Genomic DNA, 23,343 nt, shown 5'->3' with positions numbered 1-23,343 from the left:
TTGTTTTGTTTTGTTTTGTTTTGTTTTGTTTTGTTTGCTTCTTTAGTAGCTCTTTCCTCAATTTATCTCTCCTCTAACATTTTACTATATTCAATGTTAAGGAACAAAAATTCAACTGAGTATATTTGGAGATTTAATTGGCTTTATTAAGCAATTCATGAATCAGGCAGTGTCCCATGTAGCAGGTACAGGGGGAGCTATAAGGAGTTTTACAAAATGTACAAAATGTACAAAACTTTTTTATAGGAAGGAGGGTGGGGCCAGAAATTTATTAGCAAAAGAAAAGAAAGGGTTGTTCCAGGTAAGGTTACCTTTCCTTAGGTCTAAGAGCAGGGGTTCTTATTAGGTGGATTACCTTATCTTCCTTTGGAAGATAGAGAGGGCCCATGTGACAGATTACCTCATTTGTGCTTATCAGAAAATTCCTGATTGACAGGTTAAGACAACATTTCTGGAGGAGGTTGAAAGCCCCAGTTTGGTGAGTTGGCCTGGACCAAGTGATGTCATTTAGGGTCTGTGGTTTTCTTCTAACAGCATCTAGTATAAACCTGGCAGCGCCTTCAGAAGTTGGATGAGAAATCTCCTTTAGGTATATACCCAATTTCAAAAACTTACAAGAAATGCTTTCATGTAACTGCAGGATGCAACTTCCCTTGCTTTTTGATAATACATGAGAAAGATAATTCTTCCTCCAATTTTCAATTACACATTGTTTTTTTTTTCCTTTTTAAATTTTTATTTAAATTCTATTTAGTTAACACATAGTACAATATTGTTTTCAGGAGTAAAATTCAGTGATTCATCACTTACATACCACACCCAGTGCTTCTCATAACAAGTGCCCTCCTTAATACCCATCACCCATCTAACCCATCTCCCTACCCAACTCCCTCCATCAACCCACAATTTCTTCTCTATCTTTGAGAGTATCTTATGGGGGGCACCTGGGTAGCTCAGTTGGTTAAGTGTTCAAATTTGGCTCACGTTATGATTGCACCATTCATGAGTTCGAGCCCCACGTTGGGCTCTTTGCTGACAGCTCAGAGCCTGGAGCCTGCTTCGGATTCTGTCTCCCTCTCTTTCTGCCCCTCCTCTGCTCTCTCTCTCTCTCTCTCTCTCTCTCTCAAAAATAAATAACCATTAAAAAATTAAAACAAAAATTCCCTTATGGTTTGTTTCCTTCTGTCTCTTTTTCCTCACTCCATATGGCTCATCTATTTTGTTTCTTCAATTCCACCTCTGAGTTAAATCATGGTATTTGGCTTTCTCTGACTGACTTCATTTGCTTTGCATAATACACATAAACTCCATCCATGTTGTTTCAAATGGTAAGAATTTATGTTTCTTGATGGCTGAGTAATATTCCATTACACATATTATACATACCACCTCATCTATCCATTCATCAGTCGATGGACATTTGGGGTCTCTCCATAGTTTGGCTATTGTTGAAAGCACTGCTGCAAACATTGGGGGTACATGTGCCCCTATGCATCAGCACTCCTGTATCCCTTGGGTAAATTCCTATCAGTGCTATTGCTGGGTCATAGGATAGATGTATGTTTAATTTTTTGAGGAACCTCCACACTGTTTTCCAAAGCGGCTGCACCAGTTTGCATTCCCACCAACAGTGCAAGAAGGTTCCCGTTTCTCCACATCTTCACCAGCATCTGCAGTTTCCTGAGCTGTTCATTTTAGCCACTCTGAGCAGTGTGAGGTGGCATCTCAGTGTGGTTTTGATTTGTATTTCCCTGATGATGAGTGACGTTGAGTATTGTTTCATGTGTCTGTTGGACATCTGGATGTCTTCTTTGGAAAAGAGTCTATTCATGTACTCTGCCCATTTCTGTTGTTTACTTTTTAAAGCTTTATTTGGAACTTTCTTCCTGAGTTAGTTTTGTTAAATGTATTTCTAAATATTTTATTCTTTTTGATGCTACTTTGATAGACTTTTACAATTAATTCTAGCATATAAAATGCAATTGAATTTTGCATATTTATCTTTATATCCTCTGACCTTGCTGGATTCTTATTATTTCTGCTTTTGTTTGTTTGTTTTCTTTTTTTTTAATCACTCAAAATTCCTTCATTCAGGATCATGTTTTCTGCAAATGAAGACAGTTCTACTTCTTTTTTAAAAAAGTTTGAATACATTTTATTTCATATTATTGCTTGATTGTGCACCCTAGAAAATTCAGGAACATGTTGAATAGAAGTAAATAGAGCAGATATTCCTGTATTTTTCCCTATTTTCAGGGGAATGAGTTCAGACTCACTTTTTACTGGCTTTATGGAGGTATAATTTCATAATACATATAAAGATATTAATTATGTCTGTAATTATTAAAATAATTATAATAAAGTATAACTGACAAAATTTGTACATCTTATTTGTGCAAATAAAAATTGTACAACAAATAAAAAAGTATACAATGTGGTGATTTGATATCTGTCTACATTATGATATGATTACCCAAATCAAGTAACTAACATTCATTGTCTCACAGAGTAACCATTTGTGTGTGCATGTGTGTGTGTGTGTGTGTGGTGAGAATACTTAAAATGTACTATGTGCTGAACTCATATACGATAGATTGTGAAATGATTACCATAAGCAAGTAATTATCACATCCATCACCTCACATCACCTTTTTTGTATAAATGTAGTGATGACAATTAAGGTCTATTCTGTCACAAATTTCAAGTATGTAATAATACAGTATTATTAAATATAATCACCATGCTTTATGTTAGATCTACAAAACTTATAACTGACACTATGTGCTCTTTAACTAATATCCTCCATTTCTATCACCACCCAGCCCCTAAAAAACATCTTATATTCTCTGCTTTTGAGTTTGACTTTTCAGATTTCATATGCAAGGTAGATCATACAATACTTGTCTGTTGGTGTCTGGCTTATTTCACTTAGCATAATAGCTTCCAGGTTATCCATGTTGTTGCAAATGGCAGGATTTCCTTCTTTTATATGGCTGAATAATATTCCTGTGTGTGTGTGTGTGTGTGATATTTTCTTTATGCATTCCTCTGTTGACAGACACAGGTTGTGTTCTTAACTTGGCAATTGTGAATAATGCTGCAATGAACATAGGAATGCAGATATCTGTTTAATATCCTGCTTTCATTTCCTTCTGATGTATACCAAGAAATGGAATTTCTGGATCATACGGTAGTTATGTTTTTAATTTTTGAGGAACCTTGATACTATTTGCCATAATGGCTGTACCAATCTCCATTCCCACTAATAGCACAAGACTTTCTTTTTGCAACATCCTTGCTAACACGTGTTATCACTTATCTTTTTAATAATAGCCATCTTAACAGGTGTGAGGTGATATCTCACTGTCGTTCTGATTTCTACTTCCCTGATGATTCATGATACTGAGCACCTTTTCATATACCTAGTATCCATTTGTATGTGAGCACCTTTTCATATACCTATTGTCCATTTGTATATTCTCTTTGCAAAAATGTCTATTCAGGTCCTTTGCCAATTTTTAATCAAGCTATTTGAATCTTTTTGCTACTGAGTTATATGAGATCTTTATGCATTTTGGCTATTAACCTCTTAACAAATATATGGTTTATAAATATTTTCTCCCATTCCATAGTATAGGCTGCTTTTAGTTTTCCTGGTTGTTTCTTTTGCTTTGTATGATATTTTAAGTTTGATGTTTTCCAACTTGTTTTTTGCTGTTCTTGCCTGTGCTTTTGAGGTCATATCCAAAAAAACCAAACAAGACAACAAAAGACATTGCCAAGACTAATGTCAAGGAGATTTTTTCCTATGTTTCTTTCTAGAAATTTATAATTTTAAGTCACACATTTGATTCTTTAATGTACTTCATGGTATTTTTGTGTGTGTGGATGTCATGTAAGATAAGGGTCCAATTTCAGTGTTTTGCATGTGGATATCCAATTTTGCCTACATAATTTATTGAAAAGACTGACTATTCTCCATTGTCTATTATTAGCATACCTATGAAAAATTAGTTTGCCATATATGCATGGGTTTATTTCTGGATTTTCTATTCTTTTCCATTGGTCTATGTGTCTGATTTTATGCTGGCACCATACTATTTTGATTACTATAGCTTTGTAGTATATTTGGAAGTCAGAAAGTATGATGCTGCTAACTTTGTTCTTTTTCCTTAAGGCTGATTTACTATCCAGGGTCATTTGTGTTGACATATGAGTTTTAGGGTTGTGTTTTCTATTTCTTAGAGAAATGACATTAGAATTTTGATAGGGATTGCATTGAATCTACAGATTGCTTTGTGTAGTAAGAGCATTTTAACAATGTTAATTCTTCCAATACAGAGCACAGAATACCTTTTAATTTATCTCTGTGTTCTTAAATTTCTTTAATCAAAGTCTTAACAATTATGAGGTATAGGTCTTTTACCTCCTTGTGTAGGTCATTCCTAAATATTTTATTCTTTTTTATCCAACTGTAAATGGGATCATTGTCTTAATTTTTTATTGGGTAATTTATTGTTATTGTATAAAAACACCATTGATAATTTGTATATTGATTCTGTATACTGAAAGGTTACTGAATTTATTCTACAATTTTAAATGGAGTTTAGTTTTTTCTATATAGTAGATCATGTAATCTGCAGAGACATTTTTACTTCTTCCTTTCTGATTTGAATGTCTTTCATTTCTCTTTCTTGACTCTAGCTAGGACTTCTACTACTATGTTGAGTGTAAGTAGTGAGTGTGGGCACCCTTCTTTTGCTCCTGTTCTGGGATAAAATACACTTTTTACTATTGGATATGATGTTAGTTGTGGGTTTATCATATATCATTATTATTATGTTGATGTACATTCCTTCCATACCTATTTTTTAGAGTTTTTATAATAAAAAATTCTGAAATTTGTGAAATGCTTTTTCTTCATCTATTCAGATGATCAATGGTTTTTCTTTTTTATTCTTTTATTCTAGCATATCACTTTTATTGATTTGCATATGATGAACCATCTTTGCATTCAAGGGATAAATTCCACTTATGGTATATTATACTTTTAATGTATGTTGAATTTGATTCACTGGTATTTCATTGAGTATTTTTACATCTCTTTTTTTTATGGGATATTGTCCTGTAATTTTCTTTTGTAGTGTACCATTCTGGATTTGGTATGAGAATAATTCTGGCCACATAAAATAAGCTTGCAAGTATTCCCTTCTCTTCAATTATTTGGAAGAGAATGAGAAATATGGTCCTTAATTTGTCTTTACATCTTTGGTGAAATTCACCTGTGAAGCCATCTGGTTTTGGCCTTTTCTCTGTTTTCAGCACTTTGACTATCATTTCATTCCCTCTTGATGTGGAATGTTTTTGTTGAGAAATCTGCTGATAACGTCATTAGGATTCTTTTGCATGTAATGAGTCTCTTTTTCCTGCTGCTTTCAAAATTTTATTTTTAACTTTGGATAGTTTCATAATTTTGTATTTCAGGGTGGTTTTCTTTTGTTTGATCTTGCTTGGCATCTTTTAAGCTTCATGAATCTATCCAGATTCATATCTCTCCAAGAGTTTCGGACTTTTATACCCATTATCATTTAAAATAAGCTTTCTTCCTCTTTCTCTACTCATGGTATATTTGTTTATTTAATAGTCTTGTATAGGTCCTATATGCTTTCTCTACTCTTTTTTTCTTTTTTTTATTTCTATTTTTTTCTCCTCTCATTGATTAATTTCAAAGGACTTCTTTGGAATTCACTAATTCTTTCTTCTGTGTGATCAAGTCTGCTGTTGAAATATGCTCTTGAATTTTTAATTTCTGTCATTGTATTTTTTCAGCTCTAGAATTTCTTTTGGGTTTTTATGGTTTCTATTTCTTTGTTAAACTTCTCATTTTATTCTACATTTTTACTGATTTTATTTAGTTTATTTTTTTATTTTTGTTCTTTTGCATCTCTTTGAGCTTCATTAAGATGATTACTTGGAATTCTTTGTCAGACAATTCATAGATCTCCATTTTCAGAAGGTCAGTTATGGGAGCTTTATTAGTTCCCTTTAGTGGTGTCTTCTTTGCCTGATATTTCATTATCCATGTAGCCCCATACTGATGTCTGTACACTGGAAGGAACAAACCTTCCTTCAGTCATTATAGACTGGTTTGGCAAGTAAAGACCTTCTCCTGTCAGGTGCTTAGTATGATGGGATTTACTTCAGAATTGTGGTTATGTGCAGTTGGAGCCAGGTCACATTGTCCAACTGGGTCCACTTTGGGGTCTATCGTAAGCCTATTACCAGGGTCCAGGACTTAAAGATTCTGTCTGGTCTCTGGGAATATGGAACTGCCTCTGTGATATTAGACAGTAGGACTGGCTCTGGGAAGAAGGTCCACATCAGGGCCCATATTTGGGTCTCAGATGGTTGGCCTGTTAACAGGTGCATAGAAGGGTGGGGCTCTGGACAAGTCCTGGATTGACTTTTGGTGCTTCACTGGGTAAGTACCTAGGTAGGCAGGATAGACCCCAAGCCATGTCTGAGAGATGTTCAAGCCATGCCACAAGATCACTTCAGTTTCCACAATCAGACCGACTTAATTGGGCCTGCCTCTAGGGACATGGATAGGTGTGTACTTCTCCCTAGCTGGGCAGGACTACTGTATCATAGGTTAAATGGACTGGAGGTGACTTATGAGGCCACCTTAAGAATTCTGTCATACGAAGGTTATTGAGCTTGCATCTGAGTGCACAAAAATGCATCTCCCAGTAGGTCCCTAGGACCCAGAACTTTTCCCTGACCGTGGCTAAAAGGGGCTAGAGCTGAGTTGCATGGCTGTTTCTGCATCCCTACTTGGACCAAGATCAGTGGAACTTACTTCTACTGCACAGAGTGGGGTGTGTCTCCCATTATGACACTGAAGAGGGAGGACTATTCCCAGACCTCAGCTGAGAGGAGCTGGATCCAGGTCATTGGCCACTTTAGGATCCACAGCCAGGATCACAGTCAGTGGGCCTGTTGCCCAAGAAATGGGTGGGCATGACAATTTCCAGGTCCTTTGGTCGATAGTGAGGGTGACAGGACAAAGGCCATACAGAGCTACAGCCATGTACACAAAGAGATGGGACTGTGTCTGGATCTGTAGCCAGGACCGTAATCATCAATCTGCCTTATGAGCACATCTATGTCTTCTCAAAATGACCATTTTGTGTCTTGGGCTCTACTAGTGTTTGACAACCTCCTACCTAGATCCCAAAGTTTCCACGATGGCACTTTTATCTATGAATGACTACCAAATTATTGTTAATGTGGAAGTATACAAGTGGAGGATTTCTCATTCCACAATTTTGCTGATGTCATTTCTGAATGATCTTTTTCACTATTAAATATGATGATACTGTAGGTTGTTTTGTATATGCCCTTTATCAATTTTGTTGAGAGTTTTCATCAGGACTAGGCATTGGGTTTTGTCAAATGCTTTTTTTTTTCTGTGTATATTGAGATTATGTACTTTTTTTGTGGTTTCTTCTATTATATGGTGTGTTTTGGTGATTAATTTTTGGATGATAAACCAACTTTACATTCTTTGGACAAATTCTGCTTTGTAATATTTTTCCAAAAACTTGTGAGTCTATATTAGTCAAGAATATTGGTCTTTAACATTCTTTTCTTATGTAATATTTGCCTGGATTTGGTATCACAGTGATAAGTTGAGAAAAATTTTCCTCCTCCTACCTTGACGTTATGGAAGGTTTTCATTTAATGTTTGATAGAATCCAACAGTGAAGCCATCTTGGCCTGGGGAAGAACATTTTTAATTACCAGTGGTATTCATTTAATTTTTATAGGTAAATTCAAATATTCTTTCTTCTTGAGTAAATTTTGATAATTTTTATCTTTCTAAGAATGTGTCCCTTTTATTTAAATTTTCTAGTGAGTTGCCATAAAGTAGTTTATAGTATTTCCTCATAATCTTTTTAAATTTCTTTGTATTGATAGTGATATTCTCTCTTTCATTCTTGATTTTGGTAGTTTGTGTATTTTTTTTATATTTACTCAGACTTTTTTATACTTTGTCAAATATTTTTTTGTAACAACTGAATGATCATAATTATTATTTTTTTGTTAACCTGTGGATATAATGGATTACATTGATTGATTTTTTTTAAGTTTTTATTATTTAAACTACAGTTACCATACAGCATAATATTAGTTTCAGGTGTAAAATGTACTGATTCAACACTTCCATACATCACTCATTGCTCATCACAAGTGCATTCCTTAATTTCCATTACATATTTAACCCATCCCCAAACCAGTCTCCCCTCTGATAACCATCACTTTGTGCTCTGTAGTTAAAAATTGGTTTCTTCGTTTGCCTCTGTCTCTCTCTTTTTCCCCTTTGCTCATATGTTTTGTTTCTTAAATTCCACATATGAGTGAACTCACATGGTATTTGTTTTTCTCTCACTGTTCTTATTTTACTTAGCATAATCCTCTCTAGCTCCATCCACATCTTTGCATATGTCAAGACTTCATTCTCATTTATGGCTAATATATCATTTATATATTAGTCATATATATATATAAATTTTGTGAATATATATCTGTACATATGTATACATATATATGGGTAAATCATGGGAAAAATATATATGGCTAATTTGTGGAAACATATCATTGATTATATATAGCACCTATTCTATTTTGCTGAAATTTGAATTCTTTAATTTTGATCTTATCTTAAAATGTAAATCCAAGTTTGTTAACATATAGTATAATAATGATTTCAGGAATAGCGTTTAGTGATTCATCACTTACATATAACACCCAGTGCTCATCCAAACAAGTGTCCTCCTTAATGCCCATCATCCATTTAACACATCCTCCCACCCAACACCCCACCAGCAACCCTCAGTTTGTTCTCTGTATTTAAGAGTCTCTTATGGTTTGTCTCTCTCTCTCTATGTTTTTATATTATTTTTGCCTCTATTCCCTTATGTCCATCTATTTTAGATCTTAAATTACACATTTGAGTGAAATCATATGATATTTGTCTTTCTCTGACTGACTTATTTCACTTAGCATAATAAACTCTGGTTCCATCCACATTGTTGGAAGTGGCAAGATTTTATTCTTTTTGATTGCTGAGTAATATTCCATTGTATGTATATATATATATATATATATATATATATATATGCCACATGTTCTTTTCCCATTCATCAGTTGATGGACATTTATGCTACCTATTATTTATCCATTCATACATCAATGGAAACTTGAGCTGTTTCCATAATTTTCCTATGGTAGATAATGCTGCTATAAATATTGGGGTGCTTGTATTCCTTTGAATCAGTATTTTTGTATCCTTTGGGTAAATACTTAGTAGTGCAATTGCTGGATCCTAGGGTAGTTCTATTTTAAGTTTTTGAGGAAACTCCTTACTATTTTCCAGAGTGACTGCACCAGTTTGTATTCCCACCAAAAGCATAGGAGGGTTTCCCTATTCCACACCCTCATGAACACCTGTTGTTTCTTGTGTTGTTGATTTTAGTCATTCTGACGTGTGTGAAATGATAACTCATCGTAGTTTTGGTTTGTAGTTCCTTGATGATAAGTGATCTAGAGCATCTTTTCGTGTGTCTATTGACCAACTGTATATCTTCTTTGAAAATATGTCTATTAATATATTCTGTTCATTTTTAATTTGATTACTTTGGCAGTATTGAGTTTTATAAGTTCTTTATAGATTTTGGATACTAACCATTGATTAGATTTTTCATTTAGAAATATCTTCTTTCATTTCATAGGTTGCCTTTTAGTTTTCTTGATTGTTTCCTTTGCTATGTAGAAGCTTTTTATTTTGTTGTAGTCCACAGAGTTTATTTTTGCTTTTGTTTTTGTTGCCTCAGGAGAGATATCTAGAAAGAAGTTTCTATGTCTGATATCAAAGAGGTTATTGCCTGTGTTCTCCTCTAGGATTTTTATGGTTTCATGTCTCACATTTAGGTCTTTAATAAATTTGAATTTATTTTTTTGTGTGGTGTAAGTAAGTTATCCAATTTTATTTTTTTGCATGTTTCTGTCCAGTTTTCCCAATACCATTTGTGGAAGAGACTGTTTTTTTCCCCATTGGATATAATTTCCTGCTTTGTTGAAGATTAATTGACCACATAATTGTGGATTCACTTATAGGTTTTCTATTCTATTCCATTGATATTTGTTTATTTTTGTGCATGTACCATACTGTTTCAATCACCACAGATTTGTAATATAACGTAAAGTCTAGAATTATGATTCCTCCACCATTTCTTTTGTTTTTCAAGTTTGCTTTGGCTATTCAAGGTCTTTTGTGGTTTGATACAAAGTTTAGGATTATTTCTTCTAGCACTGTGAAAAATGCTATTGGCATTTCATGGCAATTGCATTAAATGTGTAGCTTGATTTGGATATTACAGACATTTTAACAATATTTGTTCTTCCAATCCATGAGCATGGAACGTCTTTCCATTTCTTTGTGTTGTCTTCAATTCCTTTTATCACTGCCTTAATGTTTTCTGAGTACAGGTCTTTCACCTCTTTGGTTAGATTTATTCCTGGGTATCTTATTGTTTATGGTGCAATTGTAAGTGGGATTGATTCCTTAAGTTCTCTTTCTGCTGCTTCATTATTGGTGTATAGAATTGAAATAGATTTCTGTATATTTCTTTGGTATTCTACAACTTTTCTGAATTTGTCAGTTATGGAAGTTTTTTGGCGGAGTCTTTTGGGTTTTCTATATATCGTATCATGTCATCTGCAAATAGTGAAAGTTTGACTTCCTTATTGCAAATTTAGATGCCTGTTGTTGTTGTTGTTTGATTGCTGTGGCTAGGATTTCCAGTACTCTGTTGAATAAAAAGCAGTGAGTGTGGACGTTCCTGTCTTGTTTCTGACCATAGAGGAAAATATCTCAGTTTTCCACCATTGAGCATGACATTATCTGGGGTTTTTCATATATGGCCTTTGTTATGTTGAGGTGTTTCCTTTGTTAAGGGTTTTTTTTTTTCATGAATGGATGTTGTACTTTGTCAAATGCCTTTTATGCATCTACTGAGATGAGCATGTAGTTCTTATCCTTTCTTTTACTGAGTGATGTATTATGTTGATCAATTTGCAAATATAGGTCCATACTTGCAACAAAGGAATAAGTACCAATTCATTGTGGTGAATGATTTTTTATTATATTGTTAGATTTGGTTTGCTGGTATTTTGTTGAGGAATTTTGCAACTATGTTCATCAGAGATACTGGCCTATAGTCCTCTATCTTTGTGGTATCTTTATCCGGTTTTAGTATCAGGGTAATGGTGGCCTCATAGAATTAATTTGGAAATATTTCTCCATTTCTATTTTATGGAATAGTTTGAGAATAATAGGTATTAACTCTTCTTTAAATGTTTAGTATAAATCACCTATAATGCCATCTGGAAGTTTTTGATTACTGATTCAATTTCTTTGCTTCTTATCAGTGTGTTCAATTTTTCCTTTTCTTCCTTTTTCATTTTTGTTAATTTATGTTTCTAGACATATATCCATTTCTTCTAGGTTGTCTAATTTCCTGACATAGTTTTCCATATTATTCTCTTATAATTGCTTGTATTTCTGTGGTGTTGTTTGTTTGTTTCTTCTTTCTTTCTTTCTTTCTTTCTTTCTTTCTTTGTTATTTCTCCTCTCTCATTTCTGATTTAATTTATTTGGTTCTTTCTCTTTCCTTTTTGATAAGTCTGGCTAGAGATTTATTAATTTTATATTTTTTTTAAAGAACCAGCTCCTGTTTTCATTGATATGTTCTATTGTTTTTTTGTTGTTTCCATATTATTTATTTTTGCTCTAATCGTTATTATTTTCTCCCTTATTCTAGCTTTAGGCTTCATTTCTTGTTCTTTTTCTTTCTAGCTTCTTTAAGTGTAAGGTTAGGTGGTTTATTTGATATTTTTCTTGCTTCCTGGGGTAAACCTGTATTGCTATTTCATTCCCTCTTATGATTGCTTTTGCTGTATCACAAAGGTTTGGGATTGTTGTGTTTTCATTTTTATTTGTTTCCATGTACTTTTTAACTTCTTTGATTTCCTCATTGACCCATTCATTGTTTAATAGCATGTTGTTTAACATCCATGTATATTTGTCATCGTTCCTGTTTTTGTTTTTCTTGTCATTGACTTCTAGTTTCATAGCATTGTGGTCAGAAAACATGTATAATATAACTTCAATATTCTTGTATGTGTTAATGCCTATTTTGTGGCCTAATATGTGATCTATTCTGCATAATGTTCCATGTGTACTTGAAAATGATGTGTATTCTGATGTTTTAGGATGGAATGTTCTGATTATATCTGTTAAATCCATCTGGTCTAGTGTGTCATTCAAAGCCATTGATTCTTTGCTGATTCTATTTAAGTGATGTGTTCATTGATGTAAGTGAGGTGTTAATGTCTGTTCTTATTATATTATTATCAATTAGTTTATATTTGTTATTGTGGGTGCTCCCTCAATGAGTGCATAGTTACAATGTTTATATCCTCTTGGTGGATTGTCCCCTTTGTTATTATATAGTGTCCTTGCATCTTTTTACAGACTTTGTGTTGAAGTCTAGTTTGTGTGAGGTCACCTGAGTGGCTCAGTCAATTAAGTGATCAACTCTTGGTTTAGACTCAAGCCATGATCTCATGGTTCATGTGTTCAAGCCCTACGTCAGGCTCCACAGCTGATGGCGTGGAGCCTGCTTGGGATTCTCTCTTTCTCCCTCTCTCTCTCTGTCTCTCTCTGCCCATCCCCCACTTGCATTGTCTCTGTCTCTCTCACAATAAATAAATAAACTTTTAAATATAAAAGAAAAATAAACTCTAGTCTGTGTGATATGAATATTGCTCCTATGTCTTTCTTTTGACATCCATTTGCATGACAAATGTTTCTCCCTCCCCTACTTTTAATCTTCAGGTGTCTTTAAGTCTGAAATATTTCTCTCATAGGCGGCATGTAGATGGGTCTTGCTTTTTATCCATTCTGACACCCTATGTCTTTTGATTGGAGCATTTAGTCCATTTACATTCACAATATTTATTGAGAGATAAGTTTTTATTGTCATTTTATTACTTGTTTTGTGGTTGTTTCTGGAGATTTTCCCTGATCCTTTCTTGTCTTTATCTTTCTTATGTTGCTTGTTTTCTAGAGTGATATATTTGGATTTCTTTCTTTTTATTCTTTGCATGTTCATTAGTGACTTCTGATGTATTCTTACCATTAGGTTTGTATATAACCTGACATGCAATTAGCAGCCTAAATTAATTTGAGGTCTTTGCTAAATCCAAAATCTTTGCCCCAAAGAAAAATTCCATCACTTGTTTTTCTTTTCCTGTGTATGGGCCACATTTTCCTGTTTTCTTGCATATCTCATAACGTATTTTTAAGAACTTAAAATTTCAGATAATATATTGTAACAACTCTGGATTCTCATACCTTCCTGGTGCTTTTGTTATTATTTTGTTTGTTTAATAGCTCCCCTTGACTAATTCTGTGTGGAGTCTTTTCTCCACAGTATGTGGCCTCTGATGCCTCTACATTAATTATTGTTTTTATTTTAAACCTTGCTTCAGATGAAAAACACCTGGGTCATCATAGCTTCTGTGTGAACAGAGTTTGGGCCCAATTAATTTGAGCTACTGAGACTTCCACCGTTTGCCAATGATCTAATTGTAGCTGGAAAATATTTTCAAATTTCAGGCAATTTAAAAGTTTACAAGTCTGCTTGCAGTTTAACTTTCAGCATTTATAAGGCTTCGTTGTCAGCCAGGCTGATTAAGTTAGTAGGATCCTCTCTAGCTTCTCCTATAAACAATGTGCAACCTTATGTATTTTCAGAACATTCCAGAAAACTGTAGATATGTGGAAACTTAATAAGAACTTAACTAGATCTTAACTATAGCTGTCTTATTTTTTAGATATCTCTTTCATTTATTTTTGGCTAATCTTCTCTTATATTGCTTATTGAAACCAGCACTAAAATCCTGGGCAGACTATGATATTGGCCTTCTCCAGTTGCATGCCAACACGCAACAAGTGTTTCCTACTATGCACTTGCACATAGACATAGACCCAAATCAAGTCACTGTCCTCTGGTGGAGAAGTTGCTCATTTGCATAGATTTTCCAGTCTCATTGAATTACTCTATCTGTATAGTTTGGTATGGAGTGGAGTGGTCAGAGTAGCCCCAGGATAAAAATTCCTATAAGATTAGACTACAGTAACCTCATGTTCAATACTTTTTTCTTGAATAAATGGCTTCTAATTTGTTGTATGCCTTGGAAGGATTTCCAGGGTCCTGGAAAAACTACCATTTCAGGTAATTTTTGACAATTTTGTCCATTTTTGTCATTTGAGGGGCGATGATTGCTGAGGCATTCATTCTGCCATTCCAGAAACCCTTCCTCTGTGAGTCTCTGATTTTGTATTTTGTTTGTATTTTGTATTTTGTTGGATCTTGATCTTGGTATTTTGTCATGTCATTAAGTTGGTGTCTTTTTATTATAAGGTAATAATTATTGTAAATTTGTTGGACATCTTTAAAGCCCGGATTTAATTGATTTCTTCTAGAAAATATTTGAATTTTCTTCAACCAGTGCTTGGAAATATCGTGAACTCAGAAATACATTAAGCTAAACTTTCTGCCTTTAATTTCTTGTGGCCATAGTATTATTCTGTTGTTAAGAACTTGCAAAGAAAAATATTTTTCTCTTCTACTCAGGGACATATTTGAATCACTTTTGATTCTTATATGGCACGTTTTCCTCTTGTTCTCTGTTTCAATTAGCCTTTAAGAGCTCCGACTTTATGCAAGAGCCTCTTTTTAGCTTTCTACTTTGCAGGATATTGGGCCCTTATCTGCTTTTACTAGTATACCAGGATAATAAATTTGAAATCACCAGCATACCACAGATCTGAAAATACTATCAGGGAAGCAGTATGCTATAGATCTGGGTTGTCCTTCTGTATTTATGCTTTCTCAGTGTTTTGGCCTTTCTCAGTGATAGACAGGATAATAGCTCCCCCAAAATATCCATATCCCAATTCATTGTATCTGTTAATATGTTATGTAATATGGCAAGGACAAATTAAAAAGTTGCAGGTAAGAATTAAGGGTGGTAATCAGTTGATTTTGAGATGGGCAGATTATCCTGGATTACCCATGTGGGTTCAGTGTCATTAGAAAAGTCCTTATAAGGGGAAGGATAAGGCAGAATACAAAGATCCAGAGAGATGACAGCATGAGAAAGACTCAGCCCAATGATGCTGGTTTTGAAGATGGGGCCAAGAACCAAGGAATGAAGTCAGCCACTAGAAGCTAGGAAAGTAAAAGAAATATATTATTTAGAGTCTCCAGAAAGAGATGCAATACCTTTGAAACCTTGATTTTAGCCCAGTAGGACACATTTCAGACTTCTGACATTTATAAATGTAAAATGATATATTTTTGTTATATAAAGACAACAATTTTGTGGTGAGTTGTTATAGAAACTATGTGAAACTGATATAAGCTTAAGAAGACATGACTTTCTTCATGGCTCAGTTATGAATTTTTATATATTTTAGACAATTTATTCAGTGTTTTAAATTGTTATTTTTCGTGAGGTTTACTCATTATATATTAGTCCTCTATATTGTTAGAAATATTAATCCAGAAAATTTCTTCAGTAAAATGAAAATTGTTCACCTGTTGATGAATGTGGTGTCAGAATACTAAGGCCCATCTCTAGTGATTATGAAAAAAGAACAAGTTGTTTGTCTTAGATAGGGCATGAAGTAGTGTATCTTTTATATATAACATCTCATGTCCCTATTGTCTTCAACAAATTACTCTCCACACTGACATTATTATCTGGTCTCCATATTCACTTTCAGACTCTCTCTTACTTTTAGTTAGCTAAACAATTCCAGAGTTATCTGCTTGGTTTCTGTATTTTTCTTGGTTTTGTTTTATTTCTGTTGTTCCCAAGAAGATTCAGAATTATCACAAATAATGCTTATCTCCCCTTCCTCACACAGTACCCTTACTAAAAATATACATCAGGGTCATCTTTCATTTTATTTATCAAATATATGAGGGTTTTAATCAGTGGGAAATCCTCTACACTTCTTAGTATAATTTAGAAAAATAGACTTTACTGATCCAGACTATCTGAATGCAGTCCCTTTAATGAACTATGGATATGAGTACAAAAATAATCTATCCTGTTCTATTTATTTGTTGGGTCTAAGTTTTGTAGTCCTCAAATAGTTTCATAAGAAAGAACTCTTTTTATCTTTAGACATTTTCCTTTATGGTTTCATAAGGCCATGGTGTTTCAGTTGGAACACATTTGCTTTTAAGTTTTTATTTAAATTCCAGTTACTTACACGTACAGGTGTACAATACAGTGATTAAACACTTGCCTACAACACCTGGTGCTCATCACAAGTGCAATCCTTAATCTGTATCACCTGTATAACCCATCCCACCACCCACTTCCATTATGGTAACCATTAGTTTGTTACCTATATAGTTAAGAGTTTGTTTCTTGGTTTGTCTCTCTCTCTCATTTTTGCTCTATGTTCACTTGTTTCTTAAATTCCACATATGAATGAAATCATATGGTATTTGTATTTCTCTGACTGACATTTCATTTAGCATAATAATCTCTAGCTCCTTCTATATTGTAAATGACACAATTTCATTGTTTTTTTTTATGGCTGAATAATATTCAAGTGTGTGTGTGTGTTTGTGTGTGTTTGTGTGTATGAGTAATATTCCATTGTATATATGTATGTGTATACATCCATCATCAGTTGATGGAAACTTGGGCTGTTTACATAATTTGGCTATTGTAGATAATACTATAAACATTGGGGTGCATGTATCCCTTTGAATTAATATTGTTGTACTCTGTGTAAATACCTGGTAGTGCAATTGCTGGATCAAAAACTTTATGGTACTGGAACAAAAATAGAGACATCAATCAATGGAACAGAATAGAAAACCAGAAATAAACCCATAATTATATGGTCAATTAATCTTTGACAAAGCAGTAAAATATATCCAGTGGGGAAAAAAAAAGTCTCTTCAACAAATGGTATTGGGAAAACTGGACAGCAACATGCAAGAGAATGAAACTGGACCACTTTCTTACACCATACACAAAAATAAATTCACAATGGATTAAAGACCTAGATGTGAGACCTGAAATGATAGAAATCCTAGAGGACAACACAGGAAGTAATCTCTTTGACATCAGTTGAAACAACTTCTTTCTAGATATGTATCCTGAGGCAAAGGAAACAAAAGCACAAATAAATTATTGGGACATCATCAGGAAAAAAAGGCTTCTGTGCAGTGAAAGAAACTATCAGGAAAAGTAAAAGGCAACCTATGGAACGGGAAAAGATATTTGCAAATGATGTATCTGATAAGGGGGTCGTATCCAAAATACATAAAGAACTTATAAAACTAGGGGCACCTGGGTGGCTCTGTGAGTTGAGCATCTGACTCTTCATTACAGCTCAGGTCATAATCCCAAGGTAATGGGATCAAGCCCTGCTTTAGGCTCTGTACTGGACTTGGAGCCTGCTTAAGATTCTCTCACTCTCCCTTTGCCTGTCCTTTCTCTCTCTCTCTCTCTCTCTCTCATAAAAATTTAAAAGCAAAGAACTTATAGATCTCAACACACAGAAATGAATAATCAAATTTAAAAAAATAGGCAAAAGACATGAAGAGACATTTTTCCAAAGAAGACAGATGCTCAACAGACACATAAAAAGATGCTCAATATTACTGATCATAAGGGAAATACAAATCAAAACTACAATGAGATATCATCTCACACCTGTCAGAATGACTAAAATCAACAACACGAGAAATAACAGGTGTTTGGAAAGATGTGGCAAAAGGGGAACCCTCTTGCACTGTTGGTGTGAATACAAACAGGTGCAGCCACTCTGGGAAACAGTATGGAGGTCTTCCATTTGCTTTTTATTTTCCATAAATTTTTGAAAATATCTTCCCTGCTTCTAGTATCATTTCTTTATGTTTTGAAAATTTATGAAAATGTTTTTAAATGCATGTGTTTTTAATAATTTCACTTGCATTTTGAGTTAGAAAGTTATGCGTGAATGACAACATATTAAAATTTCAACTTCATTTGTATAGTATGTTTAAATTGGGAGCTCCCATATTCCTTTTTTTGAGTCACATTAACTGAATTATTCTACATATATACAATGGAATACTTTACAGCCATAAATATGTTATTTCACTATACAAGGAAACAGATGTTCATCAGCTACTGTTGAAAGACTTGAAGCAAAGCACTGGGCATTCTATTTGGAATAATTTCACTTAGGTAAAATTAAACATACAAACACATCAAAGATGAGTTTAACTCAGATAAAAATATTAGTGATCATTACTATTATGGATATTGTTAATATCATGCGACTATCCCTTACACTGAAAATGTGAGAAAACTCAAAGTTGAATTATTATAAAGGCTGTGCAATGGAATCTATTGGAATGCTGGCAATAAGAGAAAAGCATAAAACATATTATAGACAAATTTTTAATTTAAATCATTAAATATAAACTATGATTATATCAAAATACTTAATTTGCTATTTTCAGTTTATCTGTAATCTTAAAGACAATCCAGTGAATATTTTAATTAGGATTCCAATTAGGGAAGAATTAATTTTGCAAGTATATTTCTATGTATGTATCATGTATCAGTTTTCCTATGTGTAAAATGGTGATAATAATAGTACCTACGTAACAGGATTCTTGTGAGGAATAAATTAATTAATACAAATTACATACCGAAGGGGCACCTGGGTGGCTCAGTCCATTAAGTGTCTGACTTCAACTCAGGTCATGGTCTCACAGTTCATGGATTCGAGCCCTGTGTTAGGCTCTGTGCTGACAGCTCAGAGCCTAGAGCCTGCTTCAGATTCTGTGTCTCCCTCACTCTCCGGCCCTTCCCAATACATCCCTTGTCTCTTTCTCTCTCAAAAATGAATAAATGTAAAAAAAAATAAAAAACAAATTACATACTTAAAATATCACTCAGCTAATATGTTCTGTGAAAGTGCTAGGTATGATATAGATAATAGTAATTATTATTGTCATTCAAAAATATTACATATCTAATGCATATATAATAAAGAAAAATATATAATAAGGAAAAAAGAGGAATGCAGGAAAATGTAAAGCAAAAAGCTAAATGCTGAACATAGTGGAGTGGTAAGTAAAATTATTTGGTCCCATCCTTGAAAAGGCCTGCCTTTCAAGGTAAAGGATATTTCGGGGAGGGGGGGTGGAAACTAATCCAAATAATGAAATAAACAAAAACCACAAGATGAAAGAGGTTCTGGTGGTGGTGTTTCATGAAAGTGGAGTTTGGTGCAATTTTGCTGAGTACTATATTCAAATATTGGTATTATACTGTGCTGTTTTTAGTCATTTCTCAGTAGTATGTTTGGTATTAGTTTTAACTATGTGTGCAGGCAAGAGAATGAATCAGTTGGAAGAGTTTCTCATATACTATAGAAGGATATTGATCAATTTTAGTGGTCCTAGGCAACTGCTGTGTAGTAGGCCAAATAAATTGGAACCATCTCAAAGTATGATTTAATACATTAAGGTGATTAGAAAACAACCTCCTAGTTCTTAGAATGGAAGAAGAGGGGATGGAGCTAGATACTTGGATTTATAGTATGGATGGATTTGTTACAGTTATTTTACAACAAGACTTATGGCATTATGTCTACATCATAGAATGATACAAGACTACCAGACTTTCTAAGGCACTTTGAAGATTTCTGAATGAAATTTCTGAAGTATATAACAGGAAACAAAAACCATGAGGATTTCACGTTGTGACATACATATACTTTAAAAAGTATTTTTTAACTTCTAGGATTCTTGTTGTTAAAGTGAGAAATGGGATTTCCTATTCTCAAATATAAAGATAAAAGAGGAGGAAGTTTTATTTCAGCTTTTTAATAGCAAAAAATAAAGTAACCCACACGATTTTTTTCTTGACTTAACGTTTACCTCTTTCATTTTAGACTAACAAGAAACTGTAAATGATTACCTCAGTAGTATTTATTATATAAATTGATAATATGGAAAATGAATATTTTTTTCATTACTGACTTGCATTTAAAACAACAAGAAAGAAGCACCCACTGCTCCTATGATTTATGTCAGATGCCTAGAGGAAGTTTTTCCTTAAGACCAACATAAGTGAAGGACAGCTTTCTTACTGGCAAAGTTGTGTTGAAAAAGAAAGTAAATACATGTTTTTTTTCTTTTTCACATCTGAGTGTCTTTGCTTCATTTTGACTACCTAATGACTGCACATGAAAGACAAAGACACTTTACAAATACCTAGACAAGTAGTTGATATTCCTAGGATAAATCATTCATTTTCTGTTATCAATACAAGTCATTTATTCTCGGTATCAATCAATGTTTGCAGCTACTATAATTCTTTCCAAATGCCACATGTGAAAGTTGGACTAAAATATTTCTGTTAAATTAATTATCCTTTATAAATTCATAATGTAAACACAAGTAAAGCTAGCTTTCCAAATATATGTCTGTATACACAAAAGTATTGAATTAACTGGATTATAGAATACAGAATTTGGTTTTCATGGGTGCTTTAACATTCTCTTTGAGCATTGAGACAGCACATTAGGGACTGTCCTTTCCTTTCATCTGTAGTTTATGTTATAGGTGACTTTCTTTAAAGGTCAGAACAACCCCAAATACTGCTCACTATTGAGTGACTGAGAATACAGCTAATCTCAGAGAATGAGTTAATTAGCCATTTTGGCAATTAGCCTTCTTTCCTCATTTTGAGTATATTTAGTGATCATTTGAGGATTTACATTTTTGAATCAAGAGACAGAAAGATCAAAATGAGTCAAGTAATCAAAATGAGAAAAAAAAATTGGAAAGTTAGGAAAAATGTTTATCTTCTATACCATATTTTATTTTTTTTAAATCTCCATTACATGAGCTTGTTAATAAACTAAGTATGCTTCCTCCAGACCTTACTATGAAAGTTTAAGTGGGCATGTTCACACACTCAGATTTAGTATTCAAAGATTCAGGACGCTGTTCATGTGTCTCAAATTCCCCCACCCTGGGACCATTTCTTTTTTCCTCCTGGAGAAACTCAACCTGAATAAAGTTAATCAGACTTCAAAATTTGTCAGAAAGGTTAAATGAACAATTCAGTTTAATAGGACTCAAATCACATAAAAGTGAAAAATCTTTGGCTTTATTATTAATGCTGAAACCCAGAGGTACCCAGGTGAGATTAGAGTGCAGACAGAAGAGAGTGTGACATGAAGAAAGGGAGTTAGAACTATGCCTGGTCTTGAGCTTTTTCATGAATCCTGAAATGTGTTGTATTTACCAAAGTATCATTGTATTTATAGAAAAACCACTAGTAAAAGCATAGTTGGTCTAAATTTTAGTAAGTTATTCTTTGTGCCATATAATAAAAGTTAAAGAGGAGAACAAAAACAACTTTTTATTTGAAGGAAGTTAATGACATTTCATTAACAAACTGTAAATAGTAACAGCATAAGCTGGATGGGAAGCTGCTTTCACAGGCCATAAATGCTTAATGTTTATTACCAATAAAAGTGAAAGAAGCATTTAGTAAAGCAGTTTACCAAACAAACATTAAATACTTAATGTATTAGCTTCAGTGGACAGAATCAGTCTATTTAATTAGCAATGAGTAATCTGTTAAGCTTTGATTCACCACAAATGATCTGCAGCTTAATACAGGATGATAGCCTTTAAAAGGAAGTGATAAGGGTAAACATCAGTTGGGGGATAAGAAGTTGACATTCTTGAAAGCAATAGAGGATAAAGACCAGTTTGGGTGTAGTTTAACCTCATACAAAACTAAAAATATAAGAATACTTACTTGTTTTATGCTGAATGATGTGATAGAAATAAAATAACTCTCCACTTCTAACCTGTATAATTTTAAGACAATTTACTACCTAAGTTACAATTTCTTCATCTACAAAATGAATCATGTATCACTGGATGGCTTTGAAGATTAATAATAGCATATGCATTGGTTTGGGACATAATGAGGACTCATGTAATTTTACATTATTTTGATTCTTCTGTCTCCATTGCTTCTGCTATATACTTAGTACTACTACTGCTACTATATTTGTGTCACTTAATGAGACCACATGAGTCAAACTATAAAATTCTTTGTGTTTCAAGGACAATAAAATCATAGATTACCTTTAGTGATAGACATTTATTGCAAGGACTTGGAAAAAATAATCTCATTTGCCACATTGTCAACATAGATCTCAAAATTTTTTAACATTTCGGTATGTACTAGTCTTCAAAGAAAAAAGGAAACACTATTCATTACCACTTGGAACAGCTACCTAAGCTGAGTAATAAACCTTCTTTTTATTCATCTAATATTTGTGCTTCCCCAAAGATATTTTTGTTGGATTTGTTTGTTACCACTCATTGTGGGAGAGTTAATGACAAACCACCTTGGAAACGATTAGCTATCTTCGTGTCAATCCAGGTTTACAAACTTAGTTTTTCTTATACTGTTTGTTATGTAAATCAGAACAGCTTATGCAGGAAAGATACTGCTGGAGCTACTTTTCTTAAAATAGAGAAGTGTATTTAATGGGAAGTTGGGAAGTTTTATGGAGATGTACTCACATGTATTATGAAGATGTAATATATTCTAGATAGAACACTAAGGAATTTATATACATTAACTCTGTTTAAGTGATTAAAAACTCCCTCCTACCAGTGCTTTAGCTGTATCCACACATTTTAATATGTTATATTTTCATGTACATTTAGTTATGTATATATATATATTATTTCCTTTGATACCTTCTCTTTGTCCCATAGATTATTTAGAAACATGTTTATTTCCAAGTGTTTAATAATTTTCAAATGTCTTTCTGCTATTGACTTCCTATTGTATTTCATTATGCCAGAGAATAAATTTTGTATGATTTTAATTCCTGTATATATGTTGTGGTTTTTTTATGGATAGTCAACCTTTGTGAGTGTTTCATGAACACTTGAAAAAATTAGTATACTGTTTTTGTTGGGTAGAGCATTCTATATATGTCAATTGCATCTTGTTGGTAGATCGCATCATTCGTATCTTCTATATCCTTATGTTGTAAGTCAGAGGATTTCAGGGTAGATCAAGAAGGAGACAAAACCACAAGCATAAGTAACACATAACAAGACTTATTGGGCAGTACTTGTA

Source organism: Acinonyx jubatus, chromosome X (assembly GCF_027475565.1).
Source record: "Acinonyx jubatus isolate Ajub_Pintada_27869175 chromosome X, VMU_Ajub_asm_v1.0, whole genome shotgun sequence".
In the NCBI taxonomy this organism is placed as follows: domain Eukaryota; kingdom Metazoa; phylum Chordata; class Mammalia; order Carnivora; family Felidae; genus Acinonyx; species Acinonyx jubatus.
The sequence above is the reverse complement of the archived record's forward strand: the minus strand, read 5'-3'. Positions refer to the sequence as shown.